Raw genomic sequence first — 11,527 nt, forward strand, 5'->3', positions numbered from 1 at the left:
ATTAAAAACAAAGACATCATGAATTTTGCAGGCAAGTGGATGGAACTTGAAAATATCATTCTGGGTGAGGTAACCCAGTCCCATGGTATGTACTCATTAGCCATAAAATACAGGATACCCATGTTACACTCCAGAGACCCAAAGAAGCTAAACAAGAAAGAAAGCACAAGCAAGGAAGCTTGAATCTCACTTAGAGGGGGAATAAAATAGTCATAGGAGGCAGATGGAGGGAGAGAACTAGAATTGAGTGGGGTTCAGGATCAGGTATGGGAAGGGACAGGAGAGATAGCTATATGGAAATCTGCTACTAACAGGGCTGAGGAGGTAGGGGGCATCTCCAGAATGTGACAAAAACCCGGGATAAGGGAGGCTCCCAAGAATCAATGGGGGTGACCTTAGCTGTGACTCACAGCATTGGGGATATGGAACCTGAAAAAGCCAACTCCTGTAGCTGGGCAGGAACCAAAGTGGAGTGGAAGGGACACCAACCTACCCACAAAACCTTCAACCCCAAACTTATCCTGTCTACAAGAAATGCAGAGACTGAGGGAATGGCCAACCAATAACTGGCCCAGTTTGAGACACATTCCATAGGGAAGAACCAATCCTTTTCACTATAAATGAGACTCTGTTATGCTTGCAGACAGGAACCTAGCATGGTTGCCCTCTGAGAGGCTCCACCCAGCAGCTGACTCAAATCTATGCACACAGCCAAATAGTGGATAGAGCTTGGGGACTCTTATGGAAGAGTGGGGGGGAAGGATTTCAGGCCCCTAAGGGGATAAGAACTTCACAGGAAAACCAAAAGAGTCAACTAACCTGAACCATTGGGGCTCTCAAAGACTGAACCACCAACCAAAGTCTGCACTCGGGCTGGACCTAGGCCTCCCTGCACACATGTAGCAGACATACAGTTTGGTCTTCATGTGAGTCCCAAACAACTGAAGCGAGGGCTGTCCCCAAAGCTGTTGCCTGTCTGTGAGATATGTTCTCCTAACTGGGCTGCTTTGCCTGGCCTCGATGGGGGAGGACCTGCCTAGCCAGGGTGTGCCAGGGTGGGGGGCTATCCAGGGGACCCCCACCTGCTCAGAGAAGAAGGGGAGAAGGGATGGGGGAAAGGATTGTGGAAGGAGGTGACTGGGAGGAGGCAGTGAGTGAGATGTAAAGTGAATAAACTGAAAACAAAAAAAGAAAAAGAGAAGTGTTTTGGGGCTCCCACACCAAGCTTCCTGCTGTAGGTCTCACCTATTTGCAGACCATAAACAGAGCACAGGGTGAATCTTCTAGAGGAAAAAGGGAAGATGGGAGACAGGGTGGAGCTAAAACTGTAAGAGACTTGTCAGAGAAGAAAAAGGCACGTGCCTGGGAGAATGGCTCCAGGCTTGGTGGTACCTGAAACAAAACCATATCTGGGGCCTTGGAAACAAAATGGTAAAGAGAATCAGGCATGGATGCCAATATTCACATAGGATGGGGGAAATAAATAGTTCAAATACTCTTAAAAGCTGATACAAAACATCATAAATCAGATGATGGTAGAGCCTTGCTCTGAAATCTCAAAGGTCTCTTCTGTGATCCACCTATAGGTGCCTGCCAGAGGCTCCACACAGCATCCGTATCTGCCATTGACACCTCAAGGACAATCAGATCTGCTCGATCAGATGGTCCAAGTGGTAGAGCAGCCTACAGAGCAACCTGAACCTGTTGTACTTTCTCCTGTTCCTGCCCCACACAAAGGGAGCAGCTTTCCAAGTCACTTGGAGTATGGGCCAGAGTAACACACCCAAGTGAGAAGTGCGCTGTCTCCAGAACCCAAATAGACCCACTAAACGCTGTGCTTCTTTCTTGGGGGGAGGGGCCGGGTGAATAACTTATCTTTCACCTTAGAAGGAATAGCTCTGCATGCCCCACACCACTGGACTCCTAAGAATTTCACTGAGGTAAAAGGCCCTTGAATTTTGGTTGGATTTATTTCCCATCCTCTGACACACTTATGTGTTACCAATGAATCCAAAGTGGATACTACCTCCTGCTCACTTGGTCCAATCAGCATGGTACACACATAGTGTATCAGTGTGGCGTTTTGTGGAGGAGACAGGCAATTAAGATCCCTTCTAGGTTATGACACAGGGTAGGTGAGCTAACATAACCCTAAGGTAAAACTGTAAAGGAATACTGCTGGAGGGCTGGTGAGATGGCTCAGTGGGTAAGAGCACCCAACTGCTCTTCCGAAGGTCCTGAGTTCAAATCCCAGCAACCACATGGTGGCTCACAACCATCTGTAACAAGATCTGACGCCCTCTTCTGGAGCATCTGAAGATAGCTACAGTGTACTTACATATAATAAATAAATAAAATAAAAACATTAAAAAAAAAAAAAAAAGAAATACTGCTGGCTTTGTCAACCGGAAATAAAATGCTCCTGGTGGTCCTTATGGACACATACCAAGAAAAAGGCATTTGCCAGATCAATAGCTGCATACCATGTACCAGGAGATGTGTTAATCTGCTCAAGTAAGAGCACCACATCTGATGTCATTAACGGACTGAGTTTCCAATAGTCAACTGTCATTCTCCATTCTCTATCTGTCTTCTGCATTGGCCAGATAGGAGAGTTAAAGGGAGATGTGGTGGGAACCACCACCCTTGCATCTTTCAAGTCCCTTGATGGTGGCACTGGATTTCTACAGTTCCTCCAGGGATGTGATACTGTTTTTGATCCACTATTTTCCTTGGCAGAGGCAACTCTAAAGGCTTCCATTTAGCCTTTCNTACCATAATAGCCCTCACTCCATAGGTCAGGGAACCAATGTGAGAATTCTGTCAACTTCTAGGTATTTCTATCCCAATTATACATTCTGGGACTGGGAAAATAACCACACAGTGAGTTTGGGGACTCACTGGACCTACTGAGAGTCAGACTTCAGCCAAAAACATCATCGATCCTGACTTTCCTAAGCTCCTATTTTTAACTGGAGGGCCACAATGTTTCTTGGGATCTCCAGGACTAGGGGTAAATTCAGAATTTGTCCAATAATCCCTGCAAAGTCTAATCGCTTCCTTTCCTATCATATACAGTTGCCCTTGTAGGAGACTGCAGGTGACTCTCAAGACCGACTGGGAGAAGGCCAACAATAAACCTTGTAGGTATCTTACCGAGGCACCAGGGCAGCCCGCAGGGCAGCTCGGCCACCCTCTTATTCCACCAGACACCAGGCTCTTCTTTATTCTGCTCATCTCCTGGAACACAGGACTTGGATCCTTTACACTTCCTGGTGTTCCCTTTCTCCCCAAACTATACGATTTTGTATTTTCGAATCCAAAGCCCCAAAGACACATTTCTCCAAACGAAAGCATGGTCTAGCCTACCACAACAATATCCAGTTCCTGGTACCAACTTAATTGGGGTTTCTGTTGCTATAAAGGGACACCATGACCAAGGCAAGTCTTATACAGGACAACATTTAATTGGGGCTGCCTTGCAGTTTCAGAAGTTTAGTCCATTATCATCCTGGTGGGAAGCATGGCGGCCTGCAGGCAGACATGGTGCTGGAGAAGGAGCTGAGAGCTCTACATCTGGATCTATAGGCAACAAGCAGAGAGGGTGAGTCACTGCGCCTAGGTTGAGCATCTGAAACATCAAAGCACACCTGTTGATTTTAAAAACAAAAATCCCAGCCATTCAATTTTACCAAATGAAGACTCGGGAGCCAGACACTGGTGAAAGACTGCTGGCTCAGCGAGGGAGAATGCACCTAGCTGACCCTCCAGAAGGAGAAAACGGCTCCACATTTAGGCTGTGGCACACACATCTACATTCAAAAAAAGGAGGTGCTGGGGAGATGCCTCCGTGGCCCGAGAGCACCTCCTGTACTCACAGAGGACCTGGCTTCAATTCCGAGCACCCATGGTGTTCAGCTTATAACTGTCCACAGCTCCAGTTCCAGGTAACTGGATGCCTACTTCTAGCCTCCTCAGGCATTATTCTATTACTCTGCTGTTCAAACAGACAAGCATACACACACACACACACACACACAAATTTAAAAAACTTAGAAAGTAAACAGGAAGGGTGTTCATTTTCCTGGGCTAGCATTTTAAAATCCAAAATGGAGTATTTATTTATCCACTCTTAGCTAAAAAGGGAGTAAATCTAGAAAAGGTAGGACTTAAACAGGTCCCTATCTGCACAGGTAGAATCTAACCCAACTGTAGAGGGCGCCCCTTAAGTCTCTCAAGTAGAATGTCCAAAGCCACTCAGCCTTGTTGGTGTCTTGCCTGCCCGTCGTGTGGAATTCATATCTAGCACACAGTAATTTTTTCAAGTGAACGCCAGACTCTGAGACTATGTGATAAAGGTACATGAGCAGCCGCTCACACCTGTGAAGAGACCTAATGAGTCTGCAGACAGAAGTGAAGTGACTTAAGTAGAATGCATTGTACACTTGTGCTCTGAGCACAGACACAAGCTCATCCTGGCAGGGGAAACAGCGGTACTGGAGAAGGAATAATGGCAGGGCCCATGGAATCATTGCTAAGGAAAAGAGAGCAAACAGGAAGAAGGGCCAAGCATACTTTACTCCAAGTTTGCTCCCAGTGTACTTTCTCCAGCAAAGCTCTACCTCCAAAGGTTCCATTGTCTTCCCAAATAGCACCCACCATCTGGGGACCAAGTATTGAAACACACCAGCTTGAAGCAGAGGTTCCACAGTGAGGCTTCAGTGATAACTCTGATTGAGCGAAGCACAGTTAGGATACTTTCCTAAAGATTCAAGGAAGGTAGTGACGTCCTGGCCCAGCTAGAGATCACAGAGGTACTGATGGAAAGAAAGAATGGGACGAAGACAGTCATGCCACAGTGGCTGGAATTGGCCACAGACTAGAGCAGGGAGAGATGATGAAGTCTGGGCTCGCCTCCTGATTTCTGTGGTCTTTTTTTTTTTTTTTTTTTTTTTTTTTTTTTTTGGTTTTTTCGAGACAGGGTTTCTCTGTATAGCCTAGGCTGTCCTGGAACTCACTTTGTAGACCAGGCTGGCCTTGAACTCAGAAATCTGCTTGCCTCTGCCTCCCGAGTGCTGGGATTAAAGGCGTGCACCACCAGGCCCAGCCTTCGCTTCCTGATTTCTGATGGGGCCTAAGAGAATGGGAAAACTCTGAGCTTGGGACTGACTGAATTTGGTAGGGAAGACCATTCCCATTTTAAATTAGTTGAGCACGATTTTTTTTTTTTTTAGCTACTGTCCCATCTTTTTCTTACCATCTTACCTATCCCCTTTTGGGCACTTTATATACTTTATCAGTCCCTTCTTAAAATATCTCTATGATGTCCAGAAATGGAGGCATTGGTCCACCATAGCCTTGGCAGGTCCATCAGTCTCTGTCCACATGCCTTTCTCCATCCTTCAGGGCTTTTTCCTCCTTCTCCTTTTTAAGGCAAGGCATCATAGGGCTGAAGCTGGCTTACTGGGAGACTGATGGACTTGAACTCTCAGTTCTCTTCCCTCAAGACCTAGGATCACAGGCACACACCAGCGACCCAGCTTCCTTGGCTCGTTACTAACCCTGAAATGATAATTTGCTTCTGCCACAATGTAGGAAGGGGCTCCCAAGCCATTCCACCCACTGAGCAAGCCTCCACTCCTCTTTTCCTATTTCTTCCTCTTTTCTTCCCAACCTGACCCCACCCTGTTCTTTTTCCTTTTGTTTTTTGATGGTAGAGCTCTGGATGGAGCCTGGGCCTCACACATCCTAGTCAAGCCATCATGGAACTCTACCACACTCCAGAGAGTTTGCTCTCTTTTTAGAAACTAAAGTCATGTCTTACATGCTTGCATTTGGGCTGATTTTTATCTCCTAGAATAATAAATTATGACAAACCCATATCCAAATGTATGAATCAATACAGTATGACATATTGTAGATGTGTACATTATGTTAATGTTTTAGGTAACGTTACCAGAGTGAAGGACACTGTGACCCTTTATTGCTACATAAGGGGTAGGATGTTCATGAAGTTCCTGGACTCTTACTGATGGAGGCTAATAAACACTCAGGGCAGGGAAGATCTAGTTTTCTCTCTGTTGCAGTGGTAAAACCTGAAAGGACTTATGTAGCTCATGCTTCCAGTTCACAGACCATTGGGGGATGTCAGAGCCCCAAGCAGGAACTTGAAGCAGAAACCAAGGAGGAGGGTGCTTACTGGCTGGCTGTCTCACGCTTGGGACCAGCCACGATGGACTGAGCCCTCCTACATCAGTTGAGACAATCCCCATGGGCATGCCCACAGGCCCATCTGAAATGGAGGCTCTCAGCTAACTGTAGGCTGTGTCAGGTTGACAAAGCTAAGTAGGAATGCCCCCTTTTTATTGGCTTTCTGTTATTTGGTTGGGCAGATTTTTTTGTTGTTGTAATTTCCTTAATTTTTCTTGTTTGTTTTGTTTTGTTTTGTTTTGTTTTTTGAGACAGGGTTACTCTGTGTAGCCCTGGCTGTCCTGGAACCCTGTAGACCAGGCTGGCCTCGAACTCAGGAATTCGCCTGCCTTGCCTCCCAAGTGCTGGGATTAAAGGCATGCGCCAACAATGCCCGGCTATTTCCTTAATTTTTTTAAAGGAAATTTTTTTCTTTAATTTTTTAAAAAATTTCCTTTATTTGAAAGTTTTGCTGTATTTGAATTTTTTACTAATGCTGAAGCTCATGTTGTGTATTTTCTCCAAAAACCTAGAGAGTTGTACACTGGCAAAGAGGACTCTGAGGCCAAACTAACAGGCTTTGAGCCTAATTCCACAGGTGTTGCATGGCACATTCCAGATTTGGGTATGACTCTGTTGCTGGGCATGGTGCAGAAGGTTGAGGCTGGAGGATTGCTCTGAGTCCAAAAATCAGCCTGGACTATGCCTGAGCGAGTTCCAGATCAATCTGAGGCTATAGAGTGAGACCTTGTCTCAGAAAACAAGCCAGACAAGAATGAAATAAGACTGTGCTGGCTGAGGACACCCTGACCGGCTGAGGAAACTAGTAGGTGACACCCTGGAGCCCTCCGAGGAAGCAGGCGAGGCTGATGCTGGGTAGCTCCTTCCTCTGAATCCACACACTCCCCCTAAGAGAAAGGGGAAGGGAGGCTTATAAGACCCAGGAAGTTCAGAAAGACTTCAGAAGCCCCAGGACTCCAGAATCTTATGGAATTAGACGATTAGACAAGTGCACAGCTGCTGGGGGACATGAGTGTCACGGAGCTGGGCAGAGAGTTCCAGGGACACCCCTTTCCTGGGTCACCCACACTCCTGTAAGTGACCCTCATAAACTCGTTGGTTCACCAGGTTGGACCTGGGTGGAATAGCTTCTTCAGTCGGCCAGCGCCCTGCCTTGGAGAGTAGATACTTACTCACATTTCCCCAAGAGAAGCTGTGTGACACCCAGTGGGAGGGAGGAGGTTCCTGCATTGGCACCCTCCTGTCTGACTCTGCTTTCATCCTCAGTGGGGTAAGCAACTCTACTCTACATGTTTTTGCTGCCATGGTCTTCAGGCTTTCTGTAGTAGACCCGCTGGCCACGCGCTGACCTCTGCGACCCGCTGGCCACGCGCTGACCTCTGTGACCCGCTGGCCACGCGCTGACCTGCTGGCCACACGCTGACCTCTGCGACCCGCTGGCCACGCGCTGACCTCTGCAACCCGCTGGCCACGCGCTGACCCCTGCCCATCTAAGCTTTCTTTGGGGTATTCATTGTTATTATGGCACCATTTCTTTCTGTCAAGGAAAAAAGAAAAAAACAAAAACAAAAAACAAACAAAGGAAAACTTTTCGTACCTTTTCCTCGGCCAGAATGTCTAGTCCATTCAGTTCACAAGGACTCCCACTACGAATAAAACACTAGTAACAAACTAGTAGAACTGATTTTTTCTAGGGGTGCATGAGTTTTAGCCTTTGAGAAAAGAAAAGCTATAAATGAAACCATGGGTATAAAACAGCAAGTGAAAAAGAAAAGCTAAGGTGCTGTGTAAATCTGGGGCAACTTCCTTGCCTAGGACTTTAGTATCCCACTTAGGTGTTATTTATTACTACTCCTGTGTTTTCCTTTGCCCTGCTAGTGTGCCCACCAGTGCTCAGGGGAGCACGGTGGTGAGGGCAATCATTCTCACATCAATCCTATATCATGGTTCCTCTGTGCTCACAGACCTGTGAGGCTGCCTCGGCCAGGCAGAGAACAGGTCTCTCTCTGTGCAGTTTTCCCAAGCCCATGTTTAAGGTGTGGGTATGGAAGAAAGAGTTAGGAAGTTGAGAGAGATTAAGAGATGCCACTGTCCTTGTGTATGACATGGTCACTCTTATAGAAGCTTCTGTGCAGCATGGCCTGACTACTTCCCAAACATTAGCAAGCGCAGTTTCAAATAATGAGAAAATACAAGTCAAGACAGAGGCAGAAAGGAGAATAATGAAATAGCAAAGCTGTGGGTTTTGAAATATGTGCCATTTATTACACAGAACTTTTGGCTGGCTATAGCTGTCCATCTTGTTCTGTGGTGTTAGAGCTTAGACCTAACATCGTACATATGCCAGGAAGCACTCTGCTAATGGGAAAGCCACATCTGAGCACTGGAGGGGTATACAGTGAGAGCTTGCCCAGGCTGCACCATCTCAAACTTCCAGGCTCAGGAAGTGCCTCCTCAGTAGCTGGAGTGTAGCACCACTCCTGCCTTTGAACAAGTGCCTGTGATTAAGGAACTAACTCACTGGCCTTAGAAACTGGCTTGTACTCAGAAAACCATTTATGAACAGTCAGTTCCTTTTTAAGATCAGTTTCCACTATTTTTACTTACAATTCTTATAGTTTGTAAATGTGTGTGTGCTCACATATGTGTGTACATGTGGGAAATCCTGCTAATTAAGATTGCCGTCTACTGCCGGGTGTGGTGGCACACGAATCCCAGCACTTGGGAGGCAGAAGCAGGCGGATTTCTGAGTTCGAGGCCAGCCTGGTCTACAAAGTGAGTTCCAGGACAGCCAGGGCTACACAGAGAAACCCTGTCTCGAAAAGCAAACAAACAAACAAAAAAAAGGATTGCTGTCTACCATAATCTGGTAGTTCCTCTGAGCTCTGCACAAAGTGGTGGACACCAGTTAGGGCTTCCCCTTCTCTAACCTTGTCTGGGGAGCCAGAAACCCCACACATTCTACCTGGTGCTGGAACATCTACAAATTCGACTTTCTCTTTCGAGATAAGAATCCACCCAGCAAGTACCTGGGATTCCTAGATGCTTCACCATAAAAATGAGGCATTCCCAGTACGTTAAACTCCAGCCAATGAAACTTCACCCTAAGAAGAACCTTTTCGCACTCTCCAAGGTTCATATATATAGCCCTGGCTCACCCCAATAAAGTCTGAGCTGTACTAAAGACCGGAGTTTTTCCTGAATGTCAGGGCCTTCCTGTTAGCACCAGGATACTGCAAGTCCCACCTAACCACGTGACCCTTGACCTGAGTTGCCAGGACAATGACCTTCTATCCCACAATCCACTTGGCTCAGTTACCGCCCTCACTGGTGTGACGTCGTTTTCTGTATAAGAGAGGAAGCCAACCCCTCCCCTATCTCTCTCCCCTCTTCTCTACCCTTCTACCTGCTTCGCCCACTCCCCTATTCCCGCATAATAAACCTCTCCCACTTGGAACACCTTGGCCTGGTCTGCTGCTTGGTTTATCCGCTCAAAGTATAAAATTCCTGGTTAACAAAAGCCATGTTCAGAGCTAACTTGTTTTCTCTAGCTTCGGGATCAAAGTGGCTATCGATTCTGTAAACCTCTGCGAGTCTTTCTAGAAACGCTCTAGGGCTCGCGTCCTGCCCTTGGGTAACCTGGCTTACCTTGAATTAATTTGTAGGCCACCTGGCAGCCTTTCGGGGGGGGGGGCATTAAAATCTGGAAGTAGGCCCAGAGTCTCTCCTTACCTCCATAAGGATTGTAATCCCAGACAGGTCTCCTTAAGGGAAAGGACGTATCAATACCGACCTGAACCTGAGTGGGCAACCCATTTGCCTCTAGAACCAACCGACTTCTGGGAGGCAGCCACAGTCCTCTCCTCTTCTGTGGTGTTTCTGTTTGTGCTTATGCCTGCTGAGCAGGGGCTGCACAGCCACATAAGGAGGCGGCAAAGACCCTCCTTGGAGCTAAGGAAGTAAGGAAGGCTGGCCCCCAGGGCTTGCCCTCCCTCAGGGGAAGGAAAGCAGAGGGTGGTGCAGCCGTGACAAAAAGGGTTTCATCGAAATGGGGTTTTTCCACTAAATACTGCCATTTGGTTATATAAGGCATCTGGTCCAGGTATAGCTTTTATCCAGTAAATGATGAGGAGATGGAAGTCCCCTCCTAGGGCCAGCCAACCTTAAAGGTGGGCCACTCATTCCTGAAAAAGGTGATGAGTTGACTGGAACGGAACAAACAGCAACAAGTCTCCGCAACCTGGAGGAAATTCATAAGGTGGCCCAGAACCAGACTCAGAGCCAGACCCAGAGCCAGACCCAGAACCAGATTCAGAGCCAGACTCAGAGCCAGACCCAGAACCAGACTCAGAGCCAGACCCAGAACCAGACTCAGAGCCAGACCCAGAACCAGACCCAGAACCAGACCCAGAACCAGACTCAGAACCAGACTCAGAGCCAGACTCAGAGCCAGACTCAGAACCAGACCCAGAACCAGACTCAGAGCCAGACTCAGAACCAGACTCAGAGCCAGACTCAGAACCAGACTCAGAGCCAGACTCAGGACCAGACTCAGAGCCAGACTCAGAGCCAGACTCAGAGCCAGACCCAGAACCAGACTCAGAGCCAGACTCAGAACCAGACGCAGAACCAGACCCAGAACCAGACTCAGAGCCAGACCAGAACCAGACCCAGAACCATAATCAGAACCAGACTCAGAGCCAGACCCAGAGCCAGACTCAGAACCAGTCTCAGAGTCAGACTCAGAATCAGACTCAGAACCAGTCTCAGAACCAGACTCAGAGCCAGACTCAAAACCACACCCAGAGCCAGAACTCGGAACAAGACTCAGATCCAGACCCAGAACCAGACCCAGAACCAGACCCAGAACCAGACTCAGAGCCAGACCCACAACCAGACCCAGAGCCAGACTCAGAACCAGACTCAGAACCAGACTCAGAGCCAGACTCAGAACCAGACTCAGAACCAGACTCAGAGCCAGACTCAGAGCCAGACTCAGAGCCAGACTCAGAGCCAGACCCAAAACCATAATCAGAACCAGACTCAGAGCCAGACCCAGAGCCAGACTCAGAGCCAGACTCAGAACCAGACTCAGAACCAGTCTCAGAACCAGACTCAGAACCACACTCAGAGCCAGACTAAGAACCACACTCAGAGCCAGACTCAAAACCAGACTCAGAACCACACTCAGAGCCAGACCAGATCCAGTCTCAGAACCAGTCTCAGAGCCAGACCAGAACCAGTTTCAGAGCCAGACTCAGAGCCAGAGTCGGAACCAGACCCAAAACCATAATCAGAACCAGACTCAGAGCCAGAC

This window comes from Mus pahari, chromosome 13, assembly GCF_900095145.1.
Source record: "Mus pahari chromosome 13, PAHARI_EIJ_v1.1, whole genome shotgun sequence".
NCBI classification, from domain to species: Eukaryota; Metazoa; Chordata; class Mammalia; order Rodentia; family Muridae; genus Mus; species Mus pahari.